We start from the raw sequence: 22509 nt of genomic DNA on the forward strand, positions 1-22509 counted from the left end.
TTGCAGCAGTTGGAATGAGACAATGTGTCACGCTAAAAATGTCAATAATAAATTTAACCTATTTCTAGATTAATTTGTTCCATTGTTTCAAGCTGTATTTCGTAATAGAATTTCATTAAGTGTCTACCTACGTTACTGCAGGGCTTAAAATGATGTAATTATTAATAGTTTATGTTAATGTAGGACTATAAAGCACTAGAAGTAATGAACTATAATTTATTTAAGTCAGTCATATGTACATCTACTTCCTGAAAATGCTGTTACAAAATCCAGGGCACAACATGGTTCCATTACAGAAATAGATCACGATTTCCATCTTAAAAGGCAGCAAGCCTTTTCTACTTTCAGAATGATTGATTAGTTGTACACATTTGATATATTGTATTTTGTGAAAAATTACAGTTGCAAAACATGTCAGATGCGTATAACAAGTTACATTACCAGTCTTATTGTCTATAAAATTTAATAATTGTGACTAACAATGACTTATGTTGCTGACAAAAGTATTAACTCAGACAGAGTACTAGAGCAACAAACATTTGTTGGAATGTATGCACCATGATATAAAGGTGTACTGGGATGAGGCACTACTGAAGGACATTCAACGACGTGAAAATGTAGCTAGTCGTTGGAAACTAATAAGTAATGGTAATACTGAGTATGACATATCAGACCAACCTCACATTACAGTTGAATACCTGATCCACAACTGAAAGAACTCTTTTATATTGTTACTGCACAGCTATGCAACATTTGTTGAAAACCCTGCCATAAGCTAGAAGTAGGCCAATTTCCTTGTAATGAACTGAAGTGTGAACAAAATAAATCAGAGGAACTAACTCTGGGATTAACTAAAGATGTACAACATAAATCAAAACTGTAACAATTTTACACTGATTCCAAATTAAACTTAATGGTGTAGGATATAATGTCCTACACATTCAAATAAAATGCAGCAACATGACACTCCTTAATGTTTGTAAGAATACTCTCCCTCTATATAGGTGGGAAGAACTTTTCCTTAATTACTATATAAACACCACCTTTCACATTATTCCTGTTAGAATAAACTGTTTCAATTAAACTGACTATATGGAACACTGAAGCTGTATTTTAATGCTGTGAAGTGATTTTCTGTATCACAAGATTCTACAGCTACTGGCAGAAACAGTTCAAGAACACACTTTTCACTCAGTACCAAATTGAGTGCTGTTATGAAATTTTCTAGCATATTAAACACATGTGCGGTCCAAGTCTGACACACAGCGTCACACTACCAAGGGGTTTCATAAGTTAAAAAAAAAACACAATAAGATTAGTAACAAACTAAGGGTCACAGTCTGGATGAGATGCAAATTTGGGAATGGAGACCAACTACTGTGTCTGATATTAAACTGTTCCAAACTGTGAGTGGAATAAGCAACTACTAGAATGTAACTATGTCTCAGTAAAATAATATATGCAAAGTGATAACTAATTGTTACCCATATGCAACAATACTGACAGCTTGTATCAAAATTTAGATGAACAGCTATTATGAGAAGTAACTACATTAGGAAACACCCTGGTGTCATTCTGATTCAGGACAATGGGAGAAATCCATTTTTGGCTTTCCCTTTTGTAGTATTGTAATATTCTACCGCAAGTTTTATACGTCTGCATGCCAAAATAATAGCCTCTAATTACATACATAGTTATAATGAATTACATGAGGTTTAATACAGAATTACATTAACAGATTTCTTCTTGTTGGGCAGCACATGCTCAACAAATTGAAAGGAAGATGTAAATATTTGTGCACAGAATAGCTGAAAGACATAAAAACTTTACTAGGAAAAACTGGCCCAGTTTCAACCTTAGGCCAGCATCTGGTGCACAGATGGATGTGTACACAAACTGATAAAATTTTACAATGATGAGATTGAAACTAGCCATTAGTGCTGGACAAAGTATTTACTTCAGCTGAATAGTCTGCATGGAAACAGTTGTGACCTTCTGACATGTGAAACTGTTGGAAGCAAATTATCCACAACTTACAGGCTTTATGGACCAAATGACTATTAGTGTGCATTCAGTTGAAGGTACTACACCAATATGGATTATGGAACCTGCCTCTGCTTTCAGTGGACCAAATACAGTGTAACTGAATGTGTGAGACATAATAGAAATTTCCTGTGACACCTGATAAATGTGCTAGCATGTAAAATGTACGCAAATTAAAATGTGCTAAGCTTCCGTTTCTTAAAAGAAGCAGTAAAGGTGTCATTCTTTTTCTTAATGTAATTATTTAATAATGCGTTGGTGGATGCTTTGACTAACAACTTCAGTATTTCATCTGCCGAATGACCATTACTGCAAATAAAGTCTGTTAAGAAGAAACTTTTCTTCTGAACAGCATTTATGGTTACATTTTGAACAAGCACCCTTTGACTGTTGGATGACAAAAATTTTTTTCATTAGGGGCAGATATTAATTTCTGTACAGTAATGTAATTGTAAATAACAACATTCACAACATCAGGCTCAGGGAATAACAGACCACCCCTGTCCAAATTTTTGATTAAACTAAGATGTTGTTCACCATGCAGACACATTTCTTTGTCTAAGAGAAGGTATTTGCTGCACACCTCACACTGCCGTTTCTTCAGTACACTGCGAACACAATACCCTGCTAAATATGTTAATATTGGAAGGTATGTTTCTGCCAGCCTGAAATCTTCTTCCAAATACATAATGTCAACCATAAACTCAGAGTCTGTTTGTATAGTCTCTTTTGTGTCATCATTACAATTGAAGATGAACCCTTCTGCAACAGGCAGTTTACCAAAAGTACTTGAATTCAACATGAGTGGTAACATGTTCTGCATCCTCATCTTCGCTTCCACTTCAAAAATCTGTCTCACAGATATAAGATACTGAGAGCCAGCCATTGATCGGTAACTGCTAAACCTTGCTTCCAGAGAATCAGTCTGAATTTTTCCAGGCAAAAAATAAGTGAAACCAAGCTCTTTAGTCCAGTACCTTGCCATCTCAATCAAACCATAGGTTGTGTGTGTCAGAGCTATATGTGTATCTTTTGAAAGGGTATTATTTTTCAGGCCTAAGTCCTTCCACTTATCAAGCCACACAAGAAACTTTTCCAAAAAAAACTAATTTTTCATCATTATTACTTAAAGACAGAGGGCACTGGAAGAGATCATTTAGTCGAACACCTTTGTGAACTGTCTTAACATTTACAATTTTCCACCATGTAAGAATAATTTTAATAAATTCTGCAGTGGTCTGGTAATGTAACAAGTTTTTCTGTTCTCCTACAGTTGAAACGGCTTCAGCTGTATATTCACTGAATACCTGCAAAACAAGGCTCACATTCTGTTTCTCAAGTGAAGATGGATAAAGAGACTTCAAAGAAAGACCATAAGAGTGCTTAAGTAGACAATTACATTCAATCTTATGAAGCTGCCTCAATGCTTCAAAAGATGCCATTAACACCTGACAATCATCACTGCTGCCATCAAATTGTGGATATTTGAGCAAAACTTGAGAGTCCTTTTGATTAACCCAATTATTACGTATACACTTAAGGATGTGGACAGAATCAATTATAAAAAATAGTGGCTGAGTTGGATTAGCTGGATGTGGGTAAACTATACTGAGTTTTGGAGGTGAGCTAAAAAGTGCCATAGATTTCCTATTTAAAGCATTGTTGTCACTAACTACACAAATAACTTTGAAACCAATGTCATAAAGGCCACATAATATTTTCTTCACATACAAAAATAGCTGTTCAGCTGCAAGGTTTCTCACTGGAAGGACATGCACTACTTCTTTAAAAGAAGACAGCAATGATTGTACCATAAAGACATATGCTGTAGTAGCAGCCTTGTCACTATCAAATGCTGCCCCCACAATGTTTCCTCCCTTGTAATCAAAATAAGGTTTAATAGGAATTTCATCCATCATTAATGAAATGGTACAATCACTTTCCTGCAAAGATTTAAATCTTTCTTAATATACAGGAGCATAGCACCTTCATTTTGTTCATTATGAGGATCATTAGTATATGAGGAACATATTTTCTGTAAAGTTCTTGGATGAGGAAGAATAAGATTGCCAGATGACCTCAAAAATTTATAGGCATGAGGGGAGATAGAATGCAGGATACAACAAAATATAGAAAAGTGAGGATTAAACCTATAGTTTTCCTCACAGCTACATAGCAACTTAACTTGCTCACTTAAGAATTGAATTTGTTTCTGTTTTTCTTCATCTACAGAACTGCACATGTCATTTAAAATGTCCTGTATAAGAAGGCACTGGATTTTTAATGAATTTTCTTTTGCACTGACTAATTCTTTCACTTTGTCTAATACTGTAAACAAATCATTCATATTTGAAAGTTTGTGTGATATTTTTCTACTGCCTATCTTTCTTATCTCAGTGTTACTTCGATATGCAGACAACTGCAAATCATTTGTCACTACTACAGATACAGACACAGATGGAGCAGGCAATACAGTAAGCAATAGAAATAGGACACAGTCACTTCTCCTAACAATGGTCCATTCACTGGGAATGGTTTCTCTTTCTAGGCACTGCAGAAATGCTTCAAATGTAGAAAATCATACTCTGTTTTGGTTACTATACTGTCTTTAATTGCTTGTAGAAGATGTTCATTGTCCAATCTAGCTCTCCTTTCCTCTGCACTTTCTCGAGAGCTGGTGGATGGAGTAGACAAATAGCTTGGGCAGCCTGGTAACACTGATGGGACAGCACCCTCTCTAAGCCTCGGTCTTGAAAGCTTGACAGAAAGCTTTGTGCCTTTCACTTCATCATAACATTCTGTATGCCGGCAGATGTCAGATTCGGTGAAATGAAGTTCACAAACCTAAAACAAAGTAGTGTGAGTCAGTACAATATACAGCATGATCTAGAGATGTGTGTCTGTATGTGAAAGTAAAAAACACTGGATACTCATTCATTTTCCACCAATATCAGCTTGACAGGTCACACCTTAGTGGAAGTACACAAATTATTTAGGCCTAACAGCAATATACCATGTTCTACAACAACATGCATATTCCATTTTAATATTCTTTTATTAATTAGTACTATAAGCACTATGAGCATACCTCACCAGGCATCAGTATATGATGAATATACCTGTGAACTGCTTGTGTTACAGCAGTACTGTGATATTTATGGAACTATAAGAGTGAAGTTCCTATTACGGATTAAGTGGCACCAAATTTCAGTAATCTGTTGGATTCTGCATGTTAGCATAGCAATTATTTTATAATTTTGACTTTACAGTTTCTTCATTGTCATGGTATAAGAGATATCAACAGCTGCAGAATACTATTTCACTATGTGTGTTTTTATACCAGCGCATATTAAAACTGTGTCATTGCAGGTAACACTGAATGAGGGTCTTGATATATGCCTAGCACAAATTTCATGTTTGGATAGAACAACAACTCCAAAGCAAACGCATGCCAAACACAAAATAAAGTTGAACTGATGCCAACATAAATGACACACCTCAGTAAGACAGTCATGACCATCCAACTGTGAGTATGTTAAGAAAATATCCACTAAACATTCCGTGCCAAGCTGTGCCGTATGAACTAAATGACACTTGTCATTTCAATTAACCATCTGGAACATTTAAAATACCGGGCAGATTAAGCAACTGGATGCGTTATTAACAAGAATGTCGTTATATGAGGCGGCTCAAGTGATACAGAACGCCATTGAAATCTGTTTGTGAAGACACCTATTCTGCATCGTAACCTGAATTTAGGTTAGGTTGAAAGATAATTATTTGATCGTGGGTTGGCGAATGTCTAACAGGAAAAACTAACACATAGAAAAACAACACAGATATGCTTCATACAGAGAGATCGCTTTTTAAACATCAAAACAGCAATTTCAACATTCGTTAGCACTCATGCTAACTAATGCGAGACTGAAAAACAACACCCACTCACAAATAGAGAATAAAACGTATCGGTAATGCGTAACAAAATACGAACTGCAGAGAAAGTTAAACACGAATAAAAAGTAACATGAGCCACAAATTTATATTTCGTTTTCAAAATCAAAATAAAGCCACTTGAAAACGAATACTAGGCCTATTTACTGCGAACTTTTGCTCACAACTTTAGTCAAATGTATCCAAAATGCAAGATCTTCCACCAGAAAAATAATAATAATTGTACTAGGTATATAGTTTTTACATACCTTCGTGTGCTCAGTAGGTTGGAAATTGTCCCGATGAATTGCTGAAAGCCATTTCCAACGCAGATTCGCATCTTTCGGAAAGGAAAACAACATTACTTTCGGTCCAGTTCCGTAATTCCCACGACACCTTGGCACACAACATTTATAAACCATGTTCACAGTAGCTTCACTACACGTAAACTCTGTAATCGCTAGTTTAAAGCACGAACATAGCACTCGATCCAACAAACGTGTAGATAAACAAACGCTTCGAAACACAACATGGTGGCCCGCTTGGAGTGACGTCACGACCTGCTATGAATTTCGCGCCGCGGCCTGGTGGTGGTGATACAACCAGCACCCCCTACAGGGGGTGCTGATACAACCCGTCGGCTTTGAACAATGACGTCACAAGTCGCCAGAGAGCATGTATTACAGAGATGAAAGAGCTGAGGAGAATGTTGAGAAACAAAGGAATGCGAGAGAGATAAACATTGATCTTGTGAAAAGTATAAGCACAGTCTAACATAACAGTCGCGACACTTCGCCTCGATTTTCTTGCCTTCAGCGCCAGCAGCGCTCTAAGCGGCCGGTAGGTTGAACTGCGAGTTCGGCGCGATCGTGAAAGCGAATAGTGATTGTTTATTTTGATTTATACAATGGTTTTTACCATCGGGAGCGTTTGTAACGCAATAAATTGCAGCAGCAACAGGCAGAAGACACCACAGCCGTCTTTTTTAGGTTTCCTAAGGATCCTGGGAGGTATATACCATCATGTTACTAAACTGTATCGTCAGGATTCACTTGCAAATGTATGTGTATAAATGATGAATGTTTCGTTTTAGGAGCAAAAAAATGGCTAGTTAATAGCAGACGAGAAGACCTTATGAAGAAAGATCCGGTTTACCTGTAGAATAATATTAGCTTTTGTTCGCTACATTTCGAACAAAACCAGTTCATGAACGCAGACAATAACAAACTCGTGTGGAATGCAGTACCCACACTGTTTGACATTCCAAATAAGCCACCTCAACTGACGATGAAGAGGAAACTGCCACAAAGATTCGACAGTCAATATAAAGCTGTAAAACAGTCCTATGACACAGAAGCAGCCAGTTCTACTCTCCATGTATTAGTGCCAGATTCGTGAGAATCGTCAACACAGACCTGCTTTGACGATGAAGTGGTTAGATTAAGTGGAGCTGTTCGTGTCTTACAAAAGCGTGTGAAGTGTCAGAATGTGCAGATCGCTAGACTTCGAGCGAAACTATTATGGGACAAGGAAAGTGCCTACAGACAGATTGTTTAAAAATTATTCAAACATTTGGTTTTTCGTGAAATGTAATGTAATCAGCTCATTATAATGTTTTCAGCATATTTCTCCCACTATTTGTCAGTTGCTTGTCCCACTTAGAATAATACAAAGATGAAGGTCGTACTTGTGGCAACAGGCGACAATGACAAACACAGTAGGCCTACAGAACGATAAACGAGCTGTGCATCGCTTTTGCATGTAGAGGTACATGTCTGTGCTTCTTACATGTGAATCTGTGTGTTTATATTATTTTGATATCAACGTGGTAAGCTGCAATTCTGTCCAATGTCGTAAGTGTTTCTTCACGAATGTGTTGTAGCTTGCCACTCTGTCCATGGTTTTTGTCCATACTTGCGCTTATTTTAGAATCATTTTTAGAAACATATATGCCTTCTGATACTACACAAACTCTTGGAGGCAAGAAACTAACTCGAATAATTCGGAAATTACGTAGGAAATGGATGCAAACAAACATTATGCTTACGACCCGTCTGACGTTCACCTTACCTGCCGCTTGGAGCGCTAGTGCCGCTCCATCTGTCAAACGGCAACAACTTTTACAGCAGTGAGTGTCGCGACTGTTATGTTAGACTGTGGTATAAGTGTTTTTTGACTTTAAAAAAAAATCGCACGAGATAGAATAAACTGATCCTACTTTATTAAGCAATATCTTGTCAAAAGCCGAGAATGTTCTTAATGTTCTAGCTCCCTTCAGTACGTAATACGTGTTTTTTGACTTAAAAAAAAAATCTCACGAGATAGAATAAACTGATCCTACTTTATTAAGCAGCTCCCTTCAGTACCTAATAACTGTTTTTTGCCTTTAAAAAAATCTCACGAGATAGAATAAACTGATCCTACTTTATTAAGCAGCTCCCTTCAGTACCTAATAACTGTTTTTTGCCTTTAAAAAAAATCTCACGAGATAGAATAAACTGATCCTACTTTATTAAGCAATCAGTAAAAAAACGAAATGGAAAGATAACAGCAAAAGCTGTTATGTTTTAGTTTAGTTTTTTTATTGATTGCTGAATAAAGTAGGATCAGTTTATTCTATCTCGTGAGATTTTTTTTAAAAAAAAGCCAAAAAACACAATCCACATTACCTCAATATCATTACGAAAAATATTAAGTACCGGACGAATAAAAAACAAACAATTAAGTTAATTAAATCACACATTTAATGATTCACCGAATATCAAGCGATCGCTTTTAGATTAACATTCAATTATTTTAATGATAGTGCTTATTAGAACACAGAACTGCTTTATTATCTATGCCTCGAAGTGAAGACATTACGATCTATGACTAAGGAATGACGTCATTGTTCAAAGCCGACGGGTTGTATCCCCTGCTGCACTAGACCCCGCGTGTTTGTGCAACCGTTCAAGCGTGTGCATGGTTGAGCATCTGTACCAACAATAAGGAGGCTTTTACAGCCATTTATCACTTCTGAGCCAATCTGCATAGCATGAGAGTCTTGTGTTTTTGTATGCTTTCGTTTCGTAACAATGTCTGAGCTAAGAAACGTTAACTGTGGCCTGTTAAGCCCATTCTACACGCAGCGCGTGAGCTTGCAAGATTACCCACGATGCACCATTTCAACTGCCGCCTACCATGTAGACAAGGCTTCTTGCACAAGATTCACGATTACGATCGCTAGAGGGTGGAATAGGATGGATGCAATTGTCACGCGTATGTAGGTGTTTCGCGCATGCGCAGACGAACAAGTGGGGAGCACTGTGGGAAGTTCTGTGTGAACTGTGTTCCTTGCTCCTGCTCAGCGAAACATAGTACAGGAAGTTGTCTGTCTTACAAAAATTAACGCGTGAAATATCTGCAATTTTTCGGTAAATATTATTTGAAGCTTTATCTTTATTACACAATGTATCAAAAGCTGGCGCTATTCTAAGCCATTCCTCTTCAGTTGTTGAAGTGTGTAAGAAGGTAGAAGTGAAGTGAAAGATACAGGAAACATTACCTTCAAATACTTATCCCTCAAAGAGTTACGGATTTCACAGCATACGTATATGAAAGATTCGAAACTGAAGTACGATGCTCAAACGACAAGCTCTTGTAAGATTCGCCAGTCGCCAGAAATCGCACTGTAACTGTTAACATGGAAAGGAATAAAATATGACAATTTTCAACTAATACAGTTGAACAAACAATCGTGTGAAAAAATATACACAGAAAAATAAGGTCTTGCCTTCTGCGTGGCGAAATTGCTCCCCTCACTGCAATGTCTCTCCCGCGAATATTGGGCTCAATGAAGGATGACAGCTTGTCGAAATAAGTTGCACTCTTCCTCACAGAATTCTAAACTGTAGTGGATCCTCCAGCTTCAACTCCATCATCAATAAGGAATAATGGTCATTTTCCTGGTCCCTTTGTTGAAGCCAGGGCTGAACCAAGCAGCTTCTATTTTTGCCACGTCTTTCTTCCGATTTTCTTTATGATGAAAATCGCAGATACGATAATATGAGCTAAGGGGATATCTTCTTCCATCCTTCTGAGATTTGTCTTCTGAAAGTATTTAAATGGCTTTTATAATGAGGGCGTTTACACATGTGAGCGACTTGTAGTTTCATGTAAACTCTGTGAAAACAGTAAATGCAGCGTCATAGTGACCATCTAAAGTACAAATAAATGTAGTGTCTTTAGAAAAAGGCATAAAACACCTGAAAGTCTCGAACATAAACTAAAGCCGGCGATTCACGTGCTGGAACTTGTTAACAAATGCAAAAAACTCGTAGAGCAGATTAGGTGACAGAGATGTGCCATATAAACGCTTTTTTGTGGTTGGACGTTCTACCACATGGTGCACCGCAGTAGACAACGACTTTATTGTGAGAGTCGTACGTCTAGTGTAGAACGGGCTTTAGAGGAATTTATTATGCTTTACGAAAATCATCCACGTTTGGGGAACTTTAAATGCAAGGAAATCATGATGTGTGCTTATTCTGTTCCTACTTATGACTGATGTATAACAGAAACACCGCAACTTCAGATTGACTGATGTATAACAGAAACACCGCAACTTCAGATAAAAAAGTCTTATTGAGGATAATCGCCTTTTCATTATGCTGATCCGCACAGCTTTTAAGTCTGCCACACAGTATAACAGGCAAGGCGACGAAGTGCTACCAACATACTATGCGCGGACGTAAAAGTGACCAAGTATCCAAACAAGAAAGAATTGTCCAAAGACCTTCAGCCTTTTAGATATCACTTGAGTTGTTGAGGTCGATAGTCAGTCCACTATTGATTGCCACCAAAGAGCCACCTCTTTCCTCCCATTCCCTGGTACTGCCCAGCTCGCGGGGAATGATGTACCACAGGGGCTAGGGTGAGACTGCATAGGAGAAAGTAGCGGTGGGATGGAGTCGATGATGTGGTGAGGCAAGTTTGCCTTACCAGCTGTGCAAGGGCCAGTCCTGAAAGAAATCTGATACATCAACCATGTAAGTCATAGCACTATAGGGGAAAATTATCAAAAGGCAATCACTTGGTTGCACACCCTTGGCTAGGAGGGAAATATCACGTAGGCGTGATCTCGACTTGTGCAACACAAGGGTTATCACTAGGAGATTATGGAAAGGTACATGAGTTCATTTTGTCATTGACCTGCCCTCACTGGGAGGATATGGAACCAAACATGAGTTCACATTGTCATTGGCTGTCCCCTCCAGAGCAGTGTCTGTGTCTAAAGGTGCTTCATCATCCAATGTCCACGCATATTTACCTCTACTGCGTGAGACTGTGCGACTCTTTCTGTTTAGAAGAATGTTTAATGTGTTTGTCGTATGGCTGAGAACCTTACAGGGGCCTGAATAGGTAGGTAGAAGGGTAGACCGGAAAGTGTCATTGCATAGCATGATGAATTCACAATGCGCTAAGTCACTGTGATCGATCACTCATGGGAGCATATATGCACATGGAGCCAGCATTCGGATATTCTAAATGTGAGGGTGAATGCACTTTACCATCCCATGAAGGGCCTCTCATGGTGGCAGAGGTTTTTTTTCAATGAATTCAGCTCTTAAAACGATAAAACGAGCGGCTCGCTGTAAAGAGAAGCCATTAAGTCGTATTTAAGGGTTGCTCAAATTCACATAGGACCCAGGCAAAGCCTTTGAGCAAAGACCTCCTTGGCACATTAGGGCTTCTCTAAGTTCAAGTAGCCTGTTGCTTTATTGGTGGTAAGCTGTGGTATGGAATAGTCCATGTCGCATAATGTGTACAACTTGGAGAACAGTAATGATTCGAAGTGACAGTTTTGTTCCATGATAAGGGAAGAGAGACGCCAAAGTGTGCAGTCCACATAGATATGAAAGTTGAGCAACTGAGTCCGCAGTAACGTGTGGCAGAGGAGATGCTTCGACACAAATGATAGCGTGATTGATCACTGAGAGAATGTACTTGTTGCTCAATGAAGGAGAAAGAGACCTCATTAAATCTAAGTGCATGTGACGCAAGCAGTCCTTTGTGATGTCAAAACTGCTCAACGGTGGCTGTGTATGTCGTCCGTCTTTACTACATTGGCACAGAATGTAAGCCCTAGCTCAAAGATGAGAGTCGTTCTGTTCTTGCTGAATGTTTGTAGGGTGTACGAATGGTCTTGATGACAAACACGGGTGTGCTAGATGGGTGTTGTTGTGAAGAAACCGAGACCATAGGCTTGAGATCTCGTACAATGGGGTTGAAAGGGGCAGCGTTGTCGCCTGAGGTCTTGGTGGCTTGAGTGAGGTTATAGTCACGTGCAATGCACAGTGCAATAAGGACTGGCATCATATTTAGCGGCCTGGAAGAGACAATTGATGTCGTCTGATTGTAGAAGGGAACATGATCAAAAGGCGAGGCGGCAGTCTCAAATGTATACTGGGTACTGTTCAATCACACAATGATCACATGTTGATTTTGCAGCACATGTTGTAACGATAATGGTGAACATTAACAAAGTAAGCAGTAATGTCTGGTAGAGATGTAAGCAAATTAAAGTTTGGTGCCACAGGTGAGAACCGGTGGTCAGTGTGGCCTTATGTTCGAGGCACACATGTTTACCACTGTGACAGAGTCATGGAGGTTAGGTGTGCCACAGAATGTCTATGTGGACAAGATAGTACCGCATAATGTGTGTCTGTCAGCTGAGACTGAGACGGCACTATAATTCGCAATCATATCCAGGAATCTAACTTAGAAGCATATGCATTGAATCACTCCATTGCTGGCAATCCATTGTCTGTTAACATGAACTATCATGGATGAAAGATTCGAACTCACAGTCAGTGGTGTAGGTTTTCTGTTACTAAACCGAACTGATGTACAGCAGAAATACCACACCTTCAGATAAACATATTTTACTAACAATAAATTACAGAACAGAATAAACAGTGTGCACATACAAATCTAGTCAAGAAAGAATTGTCCAAACACCATCCGTCTCAGAGAGATCACCTGAGAGGGTGAGATCAAAAACTGTCTCTGAGCACTATGGGAATTAATATCTGTGGTCATCAGTCCCCTAGAACTTAGAACTACTTAAACCTAACTAACCTAAGGACATCACACACATCCACGCCCGAGGCAGGATTTGAACCTGTGACCGTAGCAGTCGCGAAGTTCCAGACTGAAGCACCTAGAACCGCTCAGTCACCACGGCTGGCTGGGTGAGGTCGATAGTCGATCGCCACCATAGATGTACTTTGTGTGAAGTACAGACAGATTCACTCCAATGAAACATACCATAATGAAGGAGATAAATTCATCAAGAAATAATTACAGTAGGGAAAAAAAGAGAAAGTGGCTTTTAATCAGGGGTTCATGCTGACGAGATCCACAAACCTGTCTTGTGGTACTCTGATTTTTTCCACTTCTTAAATGAGCAGAAGACTCTAAGATCCTCTTCGATTAATTGAGAAGGAACAAAGGCTTATGAGATGGGCTGTCAGTGACATTTATTTACAGTAGCACTGTTAAAGTTAAAATTTAGTTGTTTAAGCAAATATCTCAATACACACTAGTTTTACACGTTTTTCACAATATTAATTCACAAAATTTTGTTGCCAGGGAAGTGGATTATTTCGAGCAGTAGACCTTTGTAATGGTAGCATATTAGAACCCCTGATGTTATGGCATCATGGAATACACTGAGGTGACAAAAGTCATGGGATACCTCCTAATATCGTGTTAGACCTCCTTTTGCCCAGCATAGCTCATCAACTCGACGAAGCATTGACTCAATAAGTCATTGGATGCAGGAATACTGAGCCATGCTACATCTACAGCCGTCTATAATTGTGAAAGTGTTGCCAGTGCAGGATGTTATACGCAAATTGACCACTCGATTGTTTCCCAAAAATGTTTGATGGGATTCTTGTTGGGGCGTGGAGGTGACCAAATCATTTACTCGAACTGGCCAGAGTGTCCTTCAAAGCAATTGTGAACAATAATTTGTGATCCTGTGATATGTTTGTCTCCATGTCTTAGTAGGGTCTGTGACACACTTGAAGCCTACAATCAGTACTTACAAGCTGAAATCATGAATCATCTGACCAGGCCAAGGTTTTCCAGTCGTCTAGGATCCCACCGACTTGGTCAAGAGCCCAGAAGAGACACTGTAGATGAAGTTGTGCTGCTGGTAAAGGCGCCTGCATTAGTCGACTGCTGCCATAGTCCAATAACGTCAAATTTTGCCGCACTGTCCTAGTGCATACATTTGTTGTACATCCCATACTGTTTTCTGTTATTATTTCACACAGTGTTGCTTGTCTGTTAGAACTGATAACTCTATGTGAGCTCCACTGCTCTCAGTCTTTAAGTAAAGCCCATCAACCACTGTGCTGTCTGTGGTGAGAGGTAATGCCTGAAATCTGATATTCTCAGCACACTGTTGACACTATGGATATCACAATATTGAATTGTCTAAAAAATTACAAAGCAAAATGTTCCATGAGTCTAACTCTAACTACCATTCCATGTTCAAGGTATTAATTTCTGTCTTGTGGACACAATCATGTCAGAAACCTTTTCACGTGAATCACCTGAGTACAAATGACAGTACCACCAATGCTCTGCCCTTTCATGCCTTGTGTACACGATATTACCACCATCAGTATATGTACATATCACTACTCCATAACTTATCTCACCTCCATGTATACTATGTTCTTTGTCTTCACGATCGAGAAAATCAAGTAGAGCATAGGTGTTATCAATGGGAGTCTTTAAATAATTATGTGAAGCACCTGTTGTTTTGACCACCTTTTCAACAAGGCTGACTTCCAAATTTATAGCTGTGTGGAAAATCCTGGCTGGTTTGAATATATCAGGCCTCAAGGAACATGCGTTGTCACTTATAAATACACAGGCAGTTTTTGTATACTGTTTGCCACTTTTTGCAGGTTTATTCTGAAATATAAAAATATTTGTATTAAATGAAGTGATGTTGAGGCAATTATACTAGTTTAGTGCATGCACTCATAGCGTTTTAATTTTATATGTTGATGGGTTTATCTATCGACTGTCATTTTTTAAATTTGTAGTTCACTGTTGCAATTTGAGTATATATATTTCCATTCTGTTATTTGGAGATAGTGAGTGGCGTTGTGGATGTTAGAAAATGGAGTGCAAGTGGAGAAATCGGGACATCTCCGACTTATTCTTCTGTTTGAGTTCAATAGACAGATGACACCAGTGGTGGCAACCAGATACATTTGCGCTTTGTATGGCAATAATATCTTTGGACAGAGTACAGCATGAAAATGGTTTCCCCGTTTCAAGGAGAATTGTTTTCCCGTTAGTGACTCCCCACCTTCAGGAAGACATTCATGGTTTGATGAAGATCATTTAAAGCATTAATCCACAATGATCCACTTCATTGTGCCCAATAACTGGCGAATTTGATGATGTGTGATCATTCCACCACTGCGTGACATTTGCATGCAATAGGGAATGTTCAAAACTCGAGTGTACAGGTACCACATGCTCTAAGCCAAAATCATAAAAGTCAGTGGATGGCCATAGGTGCATCATCTCTGCTTGCTCGTCATCAACTAGCTCATGAGCATCACCAACCATCCCTATCCTGTATTGTTACTGGTGATGAGAAATGGTGTATGTACAATAACATATATGAAAGAAAGCAATGGTTGAGCCCAAACAAAGCAGCATCTCCCCATACAAAGATCTATGTGCATCCACAAAACAATGTTATGCATCTGGTGGAACAGCGACAGTGTGGAGTAGTACAAATTGCGTTCACGATAAGGCCCGCGTGCATTCTGCTAAACTGACAAAAAACACTGAACAGGTGTTGGGTTGAGAAGTCATTCCGCATTGTTCACCTGACCTTGCGCCCTTGGATTTTCACGTTTGTCGCTCTCTGTCGAACAACCTCCAAGGAACTTCCTTTCTGGATGAAAATGTTCTCCGAACATTGTTCGACCAGATCTTCGCCTCAAAACCATGTGTTTTCTACAGTCATGGAATCGAAAAGTTGCCCCAGCATTGCAGACTGTTGTAAATAGTGAAGCAGAATATATTATTCATGACTAAAGTCCCTGTTATATGTATCTGTTGTGTTTATTAAACTTTTGGAGAAATGCTACGAATTTATGCACAAACCTGATATTAAAAATGAGACTCTGAAAGTAGAAGACTAATTTTTGTATTTGAGGAGCAAAATAACTAACAATTACAGAAGTAAATAGGAGATAAAAGACGAACTTGCAACAACAAGAGAGCATTTCCGAAAAAGAGAAATATGTTTACATGTAATAGCAGTTTAACTGTTTGGAAGCCTTTCAGAAAAAAACTAAAAGTATTTGTGTGATTATAGCCTTGTATAGATGTGGAGCCTGGTTGATAAACAGAACAGAAAAGAAGGGGATAGTAGCATTTAAAATGGGGTGTTACAGAACAGTGAAGACAAGATGGATAGATCTAATAAATAATGAAAAGGCGACTGAATCAAAACTGACAAGAAAAGAAATTTATGGCGCAAATTGTCTAACATAAGAGACTGGTTAATAGGACTAATCCTGAGCCATCAAGGAATAGTAAACTGTGTAACAGGAGGAGGAACAAAATTGTAGTACAAGTTCAATGCTGGACTTCAGTAATCCGGTTCAATTGGATGTTAAGTTGCAGTAATTAAGCAGATGACATTCCATGCATTAGTGTGCCCGAAACTCAAAAATTTTAATTCATAGCTGACAACAAAAATAACACAATGAAAAGCTGTGTGCTAGTATTTATGGAAATACATAATTACTGCAAAGATGCAATGCATTGGTCAAATATATCTGACAAGTAAGCAACTGTTGTGAAGTTTAGGCTACGCGGAACTAGGAAATTTCTTCATCCAATGTTGGTGAATTTACTCTTCCCTGAAATTAAATAGATCGAATGTTCTTTGAAGAATTTGGATTATTGTCATCCAGTTTTTCAGAAGTGAGTTATTTGTTGTTGATAAATCAAGTTCAAATTCCTAAAACAAAGTTAATTAAGAAACTGGCGTTTTTGAATCGCAACCACTACTGGTAGAAGCCCTTTTCACAGCCCATGCAATCAACGAATAATCAAGAGTCTAAAAGCAAGTAAGAAAGTGGAAATACAATTTAAACACGCATTAGAAATCAAAGAGGTAACACAACTGTTACATTTTTTTCACAACAATTGCAGTTAGGTACACTTACTTTTAAGAAATTGTTTTAAGCACCTCATAGATAGTGTGGCAGGTTTCTGGCACTATGACAGTTATTGCCTGTAGTGAAATTTTGGTTCTGTATTTGAGGTCGTCGTAACTCCTTCCTGTCGCGAGAAATCGCAGTGTTGCTGCTAGTCTTTCAAGTGGTCTTATAGCGTCCCTCACGGCTCCATACTTCTCCTTGATCAAAGACGTAACAAGTGATAGAAAATGCAAATACCTTTTTTCATACCATCGTGAGATAATTACGCCAATCACGGGATATTTCTTCACTTCATAAAGTAAGTTTGTATGGGAATCCGAGTTTCGTCTCTTCAACCACTGTTTACTTCAGGTTTCATGTTTCATCTTTTTAAAAATTTTTTTTTAACATTAACAAAAACTTGCCACGGCCATCTCATTGTCGTCTGAGCTCAACGTTTCCAGGTGTAAACAAACCGTACAAGCATACATGGGATGTGTAGAGTCGCGCGTATTTTGTGCATGTTCGCGTAAGCGAGCTTGTTAAGCACACAGTTATGCGTGTAGACGCCTTAAGTGTGTGTTGAATAGAAAGAACATACTGAGTAACTGTTGTGTCCGCAGTTTTTACATGGGAATCATTTCTTATCGACAAATTACCCATAGAGGTGACGTCAACGTGGTTCCTTTACTTGTCATCTGGGACAGCTTGGCTCCAAACGCCAATGACGAATAGCATTTCCAGGTAACGAGAGTCAATAGGACTGCTTTGTTACAGATCAGCCTGCTTTGTGCGGTATCGCGGAGACATTTTTATCTTTAGTGTTCTGCGGGCACTGTTGTAGATATGAAATGATAAAGCACAATGTTTACATCTGAAACACTTCAGGAACAATTTGTCTGCAAATGATTCATAGAATAATGTATTTTGGCACTGCAAAATGGTTCAAATGGCTCTGAGCACTATGGGACTCAACTGCTGAGGTCATTAGTCCCCTAGAACTTAGAACTAGTTAAACCTAACTAACCTAAAGGACATCACAAACATCCATGCCCGAGGCAGGATTCGAACCTGCGACCGTAGCGGTCTTGCGGTTCCAGACTGCAGCGCCTTTAACCGCACGGCCACTTCGGCCGGCTTGGCACTGCAGTTATTTCTGTTAAAAAGGAGAGAGAAATAAAACTTGGTCCATATTTTCAATACGTGAGTGCTCGGTTTGCTGGTTTCTGGTTTGGGAACATACTCATATTGGAAAGATTCAGTAAAAAATTTTTGTAGTTTATAGAGCCAATGCACTGAATAGTTGTGGTGGTTGCATAGTGTTACTTGATACAGTTAAGTGCATATTTTCTTTTTAAATGATTGTAGTGACTACCACTATATTATACGTTCCACGGTACAGTGGTGTAGCCTTTATGAGAATTCCATGGTTCAGTGTTGCACTGTGTTTGTTCTTTGTTTTTTGATCATATAGCAACTCCTTGTTTTGTCTGGTTTGGACACTGAATGTTATGCAAACTGCAGACTTCTGTGTAATTAATTTATATGTAGAAATAAGTCTTTTCACGAGTTAACCACATACAATTGGTGCCGCCTGACGTGATCATGCATAACCACGTCAAAACTAGTAGTTACTTCCGCGCCAGCCGTGTCGGTTTTTCATTCAGCACAAAGAAGAATTCCTCCCTAATACCTACGGAGTCATCCTCAAACAATGGAGTTATCAGCAGGGTTACGATCAAACCACCGCCTTTTGGCAGAATAACCCCTTGTTTTGATTTGCGCAATCAGAGAGCCAATTTGTCTTAGCACAGATAAACGAAATTTACACTGAAGCGCCAAGGAAACTGGTATAGGCACGCGTATTCAAATACAGATATATGTAAACTGGCAGAATACGGCACTGCGGTCGGTAACGCGTGTACAAGACAAAAAGTGTCTGGCGCAGTTGTTAGATCGGTTACCGCTGCTAAAATGGCAGGTTATTAAGATTTAAGTGAGTCTGAACGTGATGGTATGGTCGGCGCTTGAACGATGGGATACAGCATCTCTGAAGGAGCGATGAAGTGGGGATTTTTGTATACGACCATTTCACGAGTCTAGTGTGAATATCAGAATCTGGTAAAACATCAAATATCCGACATCGCTGTGGCTGGAAAAAGATCCTGGAAGATCGGGACCAACGACAACTGAAGAGAATCGCTCAGCGTGACAGAAGTGCAACCCTACCGCAAATTGCTGCAGATTTCAATGCTGGGCCATCAGCAAGTGTCAGCATGCGAACCATTCTACGAAATATCATCAATATGGACTCTCAGAGGCGAAGGCCCACTCCACGAAACAAAGCTTTACACCTCGCCTGGATCCATCAACACCTACATTGGACTGTTGAAGACTGGAAACATGTTGTCCTGTCGGATGAGTCTCGTTTCATATTGGATCGACCAAATGGATGTGTACGGGTATAGAGACAACCTCATGAATCCATGGACCTTGCATGTCAGCACAGGACTGTTCAGGCTGGTGGAGGCCCTGTAATGATGTGGGGTGTGTGCAATTGGAGTGATATGGGAGCCCTGATTCATATAGATACGAATCTGACAGGTAACATATATATATATATATATATATATATATATATATATATAAGCATCCTGTCTGATCACCTGCATCCATTATGTCCATTGTGCATTCCAACACCAACAGACATGGGCAATTCCAGCAGAACACATCCAGAATTGCTAAAGAGTGGCTCCAGGAGCACTCTTCTGAGTTTAGACACTTCTGCTGGCCACCAAACTTCCCAGACATGAACGTTATTGAGCATATCTAGAATTCCTTGCAACATTCTATTCAGATGAGGTCTCAACACCTTCGTTCTCTTACGGATTTATGAACTGCCCTGCAGTATTCATGGTGTCAGTTGCATGAAGCACTACTTCGAACGTTAGTTGAGTCGATGCCACATCGTGTTGTGGCACTTCTGCATGCTCGTGGAGGCCCTATATGATATTAGGCAGGTGTACCATAATTTTTCTCTCTTCAGTGTAGGTATGTGATAGCTGCGTTAATGGAAGATCTTGTCGCAGAAGTCCTATACATTCTCGCTAAGTCTCCAGAAACCGAATGATACGCTGCCATATCGAATGCATTAATTATGCAACTGTCCCAGTCTGAAGCTAAACGTCTGTAAAAGCTTTTACGAACAAAGGAATTAGGTGGCAGTACTCTGTCGCAACTGCTTCGTCGCCTGTGTATTCTTGCAAGAAATATAATTAGTGACAGTGTGTTACACATTGTATGGTTATCCCGGCTACCAACGGATGCACAGAAGATTTTAACAGCATGTCCTGGAGATCTGAACGCATTAGCGCAAACCGCTGATCGGATAGTAGAAATGCATCAGACATAAATTGTTGCAACGATGGCTACTGCACAAGATAACACAACCTCAGTGACTTTGTCGTCACTATGGTCTCAGCTAGCTGAACGTACAATACAAGTGACCATGGCACGAAAAGCACGAAAAAGGAATGCACACGTTCATGATCAAGGAATCGAAATCGTACACCAGCGTCACACAACGTATGTTGCTACCACAGAAAATTTGGTGAAGATGAATGCAAGTGAATACCACTGTGTAAAGCTAACTGTGATGCTGATACCATATCAACTATGACCACGTCCACTGTGACGTTTGTTTATTTTGGGCTGTACACACCAGAGTGTAAATATCAGTTTACGATGCGACAAAGTTACCATGTTGCAGCAGCGATGATGCTTGCCTGTATGCTGCAAATGATACAAAGATTACTTCATACCAAAATGTCACTTTACTGCTCAACCTCAGACTGCGTCCTACTTTTGACTGGCGGTTTTCTGTCGCTGCTGCATCACACCCCATACTAGTAGCAGACTTCCTGGCATTCTAGATTCTGGTACCCACCTACATGGGCAGCGACTGAGCGATGCAACAAAGAACATGACGGCACAAGGTAAGGTACTGCTACTATGACAGTCAGAATGATTGCTAGGGACACAAAATGTACATGCTGACAAAAAATTTCCCAGAGATCATGAGGCACCCAATAATGTTACCATGTGTCAAACAATCGATGGTTCATCATATCCTCAGTACCCCAGGCCCGCAAACCTTTGGACACTCTTGACATATAGTACTGGATAAATTAGAAATTATCAAACAAGCGAGTTTTGTATCGTGTTAACACCAGGTATTTGAACCCTTCAAGTAGCAGTTGGGCAGCTCTTCTTCATGTGATACCCAACAAGAACTGTTGGCGCCTCTGCAGTGATTTCAATGAAATGAGAGAACCATTTCTGTGCCATATATAGAGGATTCTTCTGCTGGGATACAAGGCAAAACGATTTTTTCAACAATAGATTTGGTCAGAGCAAGCTATCAGATTCTGGTTGCTCCTGAAGTCGTTCCTAAGACAGCTGTCACCATGCCATTTGGTTTATTCGTGTTCACATGAATGGCATCGTAGACTTTTCAGTGATTCATGGACAAGGTAATGCATGATCTAGAATTTTGTTCTGTATATATAGACAATGTGCTTGTTATGTCTGCATCTGAAGAGGAACGTATGTAGCATTTGACGAAATTGTTTGGACGTTTGTGTGCACAAGAATTAATATTGAACCCATCAAAATGTATTCCTGACGTCAAGGAAGTCCAGTTTCGTGGCTACACAGTGGATGAACGTGGCGTCCAACCACCACAAGACAAGGTGGAAGTTATACATGTATACCCATGGCCACTTACAATTTGGCAGTTGCGCCATTATCGTAGTGTAAAAAATTTCTGCCAGCAGTTTTTGTCGCATCATGCATCGATAATAGCACCACTGAACGAGCTCTTGAAGAGCACATATAGGTCAAACAACAGACTGCAATGGGTGTGTGAGGCAGACTCCAATTTTAGTGCTATCAAAATAGCGATAGCAGATGCAGCTCTACTAGCACACTGTGGTGTCACCGCCAGACACCACACTTGCTAGGTGGTAGCCTTTAAATCGGCCGCGGTCCATTAGTATACGTCGGACCCGCGTGTCGCCACTGTCAGTAATTGCAGACCGAGCGCCACCACACGGCAGGTCTAGAGAGACGTCCTGGCACTCGCCCCAGTTGTACAGCCGACTTTGCCTGAGATGGATTACTGACAAATACGCTCTCATTTGCCGAGACGATAGTTAGCATAGCCTTCAGCTACATTTGCTACAACCTAGCAAGGCGCCGTATTCAATTGATATTGAGATTCTATTAATGTATCATCAAGAGC

General features: G+C 39.6%; 1 long non-coding RNA gene across 1 annotated transcript; it reads right to left on the bottom strand.

Annotated features, from left to right (window-relative positions):
* Window positions 1–202: 202 nt before the first annotated feature.
* Window positions 203–6517, bottom strand: LOC126259843 (uncharacterized). The gene is made up of 3 exons (XR_007546570.1): window positions 6243–6517; window positions 1241–4887; window positions 203–969 (listed from the first exon to the last, which is right to left on the bottom strand). It is a non-coding gene; the product is annotated as an uncharacterized LOC126259843 (long non-coding RNA).
* Between the last annotated feature and the right edge of the window lie 15992 nt (window positions 6518–22509).

This window comes from Schistocerca nitens, chromosome 1 (genome assembly GCF_023898315.1).
Source record: "Schistocerca nitens isolate TAMUIC-IGC-003100 chromosome 1, iqSchNite1.1, whole genome shotgun sequence".
NCBI classification, from domain to species: Eukaryota; Metazoa; Arthropoda; class Insecta; order Orthoptera; family Acrididae; genus Schistocerca; species Schistocerca nitens.